Source organism: Sturnus vulgaris, chromosome 11, assembly GCF_052056855.1.
Source record: "Sturnus vulgaris isolate bStuVul1 chromosome 11, bStuVul1.hap1, whole genome shotgun sequence".
Classification (NCBI taxonomy): Eukaryota; Metazoa; Chordata; class Aves; order Passeriformes; family Sturnidae; genus Sturnus; species Sturnus vulgaris.
Genome location: NC_142253.1, coordinates 12,161,197 through 12,167,465, shown reverse-complemented (window position 1 = coordinate 12,167,465; position 6,269 = coordinate 12,161,197). Strand labels below are relative to the sequence as shown.

Sequence of the window (6,269 nt, the reverse complement as noted above, 5' to 3'; positions counted from 1 at the left end):
TTCAAATATTCTCTTAGCACAGTCCAACAGCTATTTATATTTCATTATGAAACATTTTGTAGAGTTAAAAGTGCTAAATAGCTACTTAATTTAACAAAAAAGTAAAAGAAAATATCACGCATGCACCCCCCCAACTCCCGAACTGTTTTAATTTAATTATTCACACTAGACTTTTGGTTGACTACTACTAGAACAGCTTCAGCAGCAGTAGGTATAGATGGGCTGCTACCTCAATCACTACATGCTATTTTGTCTCCAGAACAGGAGTTGCAAATATTAAAACCAAGATAATACATCTGTGCATACTCGAAAGAAAATGTATGACTCCTTAGATGCACTGTTTCCTTAAGGCCCATTAACAACATTTGTTTATCTATCAAAAGAAAACTGCTAGTAATTAAAGTATGCTTTGATCATTGGAGTAATTTTCTAGACAAAGACGAACAAACATATAACTCAGATAAAATTATAACACACAAAATTATCATGGTAATAATTTGAGATACAGCGGCCTTCAGTTATCATAAACCATCAGTAACAAAGTGAATGTTAAATACAAACTGAGATAGGGGTGGTGTTCTGCAGGGTGCAGCCTAGGGCAGGGCTCTATGGGAAGGTTCTCGCTGCCTCCAGCTGCTTCAGGTATTTTACAGTGATAGCATGCAAGACTCACAGATTTTTCAAGTCAACTCGTGAATTCTGTAAAAGATTACTCTCCAAAAAAAAGACATGACTAAGACTGAGCTTAATTAAGTTTAACTCAGCACAATGAGTCTCAGTGGAATTTCATTTGCTGTTTCCATTTAAGAACTGAAACGGCCGGGCCAAAAGCTTTTATCATTTGGTTTAAGGAAAGATTCCACGTCACTGCTTCTCATAAGCCTTCCCTTGTTTATATTCTTGGTGTCATGGGCAAACCAAAATTTTTAGCTATTATCATCAGACGTGTCCTTCAAGTTTTTGCTGGTCCTTATTTTTTAAGTTTTCATGTGAATAAAAAAGTGTATGTGTATCTATGTGAAATAATAAGAACAAAGTACTTACTAAGAGCGATATGCTCCTCTCATTTTATTAAACAGCAAATTAATGCCACTGGATGCTTAACAAACAATCTTTTGGCAGGAGAAAGTTAAGAGAATAGACACGCAATCTCTGATCAAAAAGTACAGAAGAAAGGATTCTTACCTACTGGGGATATTCCCAATAACTAGGGAAACACTGCTTCAGAAAGATTTTCATCTAGCCATATAGAATACATTTTAGTTTTGATAAAATGTGATTATCTTCTTCAGTTGAGAAAGAAAAATATCTCTGCATGTATTGTAACATTTAGAAACATCTGAGACTGCTTTCTTCTTCAAGAAGTATCAATGCAGGACAAAAGACAGACTTCAGAGTTGGGAACCTACTAACTGAGAGCATTTTGCTACAATTTGCAATAAAGCCTCATAACACATTAGGGATCTGCGTATGGAATGTGCCCTTAGAAATCTCCAGGAACTTTGCCTTGTTTTGCAGAAATACAGCCATCTGTTAATATCTGGAAGGGTTTGGACAAGAGAGACTTCTAGAAAAAGCATGCCCTGTGATGTCAGTTACTGGAATAAAAATGAGAAAATGCCTATGTGGGACAGCTGGGTTCTAAAGATCCACAACTGCTCAGTGTTTGAGCCTGCCTTGCTTTCTTCCATGCTCTATCTTGCTCCTACAGCTGTGATCTCCACGGCTCTGTCCTGCATCTCTCAGCAGGATGGTTTCTATCAGGTAGCAGCAAATGTTGTGTTGGCTGCTGGCTGGCCAGGTTCCATCAGCTTCAGCAGGGAGTGACTGTGCAGACTGCTCATATCCACAGAGTAACACCAAAGTACTGCATAAACATCATCTGCTCATCTCATCTTCCCCTCCATCCCCCGCCTTGAGATTTCAGTTTAAAGCAGTATTTTATTTGCATTTAAAAATTATATTTTGTCTAATAAATAAAACAAATAAACACACACACACAAAAGTCATAATTATTGTTAAAGCATCTTTTCCAAACAGCCACAGAAAACATCAAACATTGCAAAATGTCAATATTGACAGTTAAATTGATATATTAATAGAAAAGCAAATAAGGGCTGGCTAAAATGATAAACCAGTGAAAATGCCTGATATTTCAACTTGCCTGATTTAATTTGAAATTAAAAACTACTGCATGTAAAATTAGCTATACATTAGCAAAACATGTATTAATGGTATGCATGTTACATTATACTTATGTATATATATCAAATACATGTATTATCAACATATTATGCAACGTACATTGTATATTTAAACAGATAGGATATATAGCACATAATAAATAATATATTTAAAATAATTGTATAGAACATTGATATTTATTACATAATGTAAATTGACTAGTACATTCAATATATGCTTATTACATATATACATTAATGTAAATGTTATGTTGGTAAGACACTCATTTGTACACTGTATACAAGTATCTTTTTTTAAATGCAAACCAGAAATAGGAGCAGGGAAGGATCTGAAAGAAAATGGAATAAATGGAGAACCTACCTGACAAGTGAGGATTAAACTGGTAGCGTTGGTTATTCTTTCAAAATTAATGCCAAAAGATAATGCAATTGTTCTTTACATAACCAGTCAGAGAGTTAAAAGATCACGAACAGAAAATACGTCTGCAACTAAAGAACAGTAATAGGACTAAAATGAAAAAGTGTAACCCCTTCACTAAATCTGGGGCGATAATTAGAATCAATTTTTTAACATTGGAGAAAACTTCTCTGAAACAGTTCCTTACTTTTTGACTGCTTGGTTCAGAATGTTTTAGAAGCTACTTCTGAGACAAGTTTGTTTTGTAAAAGATATATAAGGATGTAAGTAACAGTTCAAACGTTGCTTTACATTTCCAAACTGCTCTATACAGAAGTAAATGCCTTCTTAGACTATCGTATTTTCAATGTAGTATGGCAATTATACATTGAATTTGTTGTATTTCTGAAAATCAGTGCAAAACTGATTGGATAAATTGCTGATGAATGAGTTTCAGGGATGAGAACTCAGTAGAAAATTGCATCTCAAAATTTCTCCTTACCTGTTTATTCTGCTTTCATTATCAGATTGCATCTTAATTTTTACACTAGAAACTGAACTTTTGCTATACAGCATGCCTCAGTCATTTCAAATGTAACAATTTCTCTAGAATCAGCATCTCCCACTAAGCAACTGGTTCATACCTCTGCACTGAAAACTCAGTCTGATAGATATTAATTATTTTGGAAGCCTTTTAGATCATCATTGCACAGTAGTCAGAAATCTGGCAGAGTTGCCTATAATGCTGCTCAGTGTTTTTCTTTCTGACTCAGTTACAGTTAGCTCAGAATTCATGACAGGCTTCCTTCAGCAAAAGATCTCATTTTTGATCAAGTCATTAAGACTTCGACACACTCAAGCCAGATGTTTTTCAGGTAAGCACATGAACTATTTGAGCTGCATTTCATCTCCTGAAACAGCCACCAGCTCTTTAGGGACAAACGTGAGTGACAGTCCCGCCCCGCCGGCTCACTTTCCCTTAGCCAAGATGGCCATGGAGCGGCTCTTTCTGCCCTCAGCTATGATGGCTATCATAACATTCTCATGGACTTCCTGCCCAGAAAAAGGATGGACACAGTTGGCTCCTGCTGCCCTTACCTAACATGGCTGCGAGGTGCTCTGCCTGCTTCAGCTCTGTGACAGCGTTTGCAGAAGCGAAGCAGGAGCTGACACTTCCTCCCTCCTCCTCCTCTTTCTCCTCCTCCTCTGATCACAGCACAGCGGCGAGCACTTCACACAGATCTCCTCATCCACCTGTTGCTTTCCACACTTCTGGGATGGACACCTTCTGGTAAGCAGCAAACACCTCATAAAATACCCATACAAAAATGGTATCCTCATTTCAGAATGCACCTGCTTCCTGTATTTTCACCTTAGCCTATGACTCTGCCCCTGATATCTTCTGAACGCATCAGGCAATTTGAAATAGGAGTTAAAAAGCCTGAGGGATAACTACAGCTCCAGTGAGAGCTGGCACTCATGCAGAGAAGGAAGGGTCGAATTAATGTCCTCGATGAGCAGAGGGTACAGCTCAGTTGTTACATGAGCCATTTGGCAGTGCCAAAGAGAACTAGAAAGGCAGCTGGCACATACCATTGCTTCCCTGTGAGACTGTCAGAGTGGGATTTCTCCAGGGAATGAAGAAGGGTTCAGGAAAATATAATATGCCAGTGGCTTACATTTTAAATGACACAGTTATATTATTATTATGTTATTATAAATACTTAGAACATCAGAAAAAGGTAGCCACTACTCAGTTTATTATTTTACCTTTTCTCTTAGGCCCTATAGATGGTAATGGACATTTTTCATCTCTAATTTTACTTCCAGCCTCCTTTCTCCATTAAACATGCACAGAAAAATATTAAAAAATGCTCTCAGAAACATTATTTTCATTCCAACACCTGTAGTACCCTTTGTCCTCACTTTTTACACTTTGAAATTCCAAAGCAGTCTCAATTATTTCTACTTTTGCAACTCATTCCCTCAAATGTAACTCCTAATGGACCTAAATTTATTCTCACTTTCTCCATCTTCTTTTTATACCTTTCCTTCTCCCTTTGATTAGTTATGGCATCTTGTGTGCTGTAAGCAACAGCCACACTGAATTTCCACTAATTAAAAAAATTAGTAAAAGCAAATTATGATTATATTTATCAGAATAGTACAATCTCATAAGCTGATGAAAGCCATGAACTTATGTGCCAGCTTTTTTTTTTTTCCCTGTCAGGGGAATTAAAAATACGGATAAGCAGTTCTAAACATTCCACCTATCAGTTGTTTAGTTTTGTCTTCACAAAATCAGACTTTTCTTTAATCTTGGATTTCATGTCTTTGTTTCAAACATAAATGCTACAGCTTGTTTTGCTGTATTTTTCTCTGGACTGTTGGAAGAAAACTAGTCTGTTGTGAATCAACCTCCCTTCCCCAAATCACAGTGCAGTCAAAAAGAAAGGGGAAAAAAATGAAGACAGCTCTGAGATTTTACTGTGCTACAACTAAGAATAGACCAATCTTGCTTTGTCTCTTACACTGCACTGCCTTACCTTGATCGCTGCTTTTCCCCTCATCCACTGCTGAAGTGCCTGGCCCAGCTCCACTCCCGTGCTCCACAGCTGCCAGCTCCTTCTGCCATCTCCCATATCCCTAATCCTAACACCCTGTCAAAAGGTAATTATAGTGCTGGCACGACCCCAACATCTATCTTATATCAACAATTTCCATTTGTTTGCTTTACAGGGAATGACGGAATTAAAAATGTATTTGAACCGGAGAGACTCGTTCGGCACCAGCCTACCGTACGACCTTGGCAAGTGACCTTTCCTCGGCTTTTAGAAAAAAGGCAAAAATATGACCTTGGATGATGCTCCACGGTATAGTGCAGGAAGACACAGCACCAGTGACTCCATCTCAGTCCTGTCCCTGCAGCTGCTGCTCCAAGAGTCCCCCTGCTCCAGCTGCCAACCTGCAAAAAGACATGGCAAACATGGCCAGCATTCCTCCCGCCACAGGACACATCAGACCACACTGCGGCTCCCTAGGCTTTTAATCTGGGATCATGAAACGACCAGATATGCACAGGGAAAGCAGGAGGATGTTCTGGACACTCCTGCAGTTTCTCATGCAAGCTCTGCTGAGAACGTGTCACCCCAGCTCCTCCTCTGAGCTCCGCACTTTCACAGAATCACAGAATATTCTGAGCTGGAATCAGATGATCGAGTCCAAGTCCTGCCCCAGGAATCCCACCGTGTGCCTGAGAGCGCTGTCCAAGAGCTTTGTGAACTGGCAGTCTTGGGGCCACGACCACTTTCCTGGGGAGCCTATTCCAGTGCTCGACCACCCTCTGGGTGAAAAGCCTTCTCCTAAAATCCAACCTAAACCTCCCCTGACACAACTTCAGGCTCTTCCCTTCCCTCCCCTTTATTTATAAGGGCTGACGGGCCCCGCTCGCCCCCTCCCTCCCAGAGCTGAGAACAGCGAGGGCAAACGAGGGCACGGGGCCAGGGCTCACTCACCTCAGCGACCTGCCCCGTGCTAACACGTCCCAGCCGTGCCCTTCCAGGAGGAGGAACAGCAGCCAGCCCCTCTCCCTGTCCCTCGTCCCCTCCCGGCCTCTCCCGCCGCCCCCTCCCCGCGCCCGGAGCGGGGCGGGGCCCACCCGTGCCGCA

The 6,269-nt window shown here is 40.3% G+C and overlaps 1 long non-coding RNA gene across 1 annotated transcript; it reads right to left on the bottom strand.

Annotated features, from left to right (window-relative positions):
- Positions 1-1,037: 1,037 nt before the first annotated feature.
- Positions 1,038-6,261, bottom strand: LOC148222489 (uncharacterized). The gene is made up of 2 exons (XR_015806053.1): positions 6,117-6,261; positions 1,038-5,566 (listed from the first exon to the last, which is right to left on the bottom strand). It is a non-coding gene; the product is annotated as an uncharacterized LOC148222489 (long non-coding RNA).
- Positions 6,262-6,269: the final 8 nt, after the last annotated feature.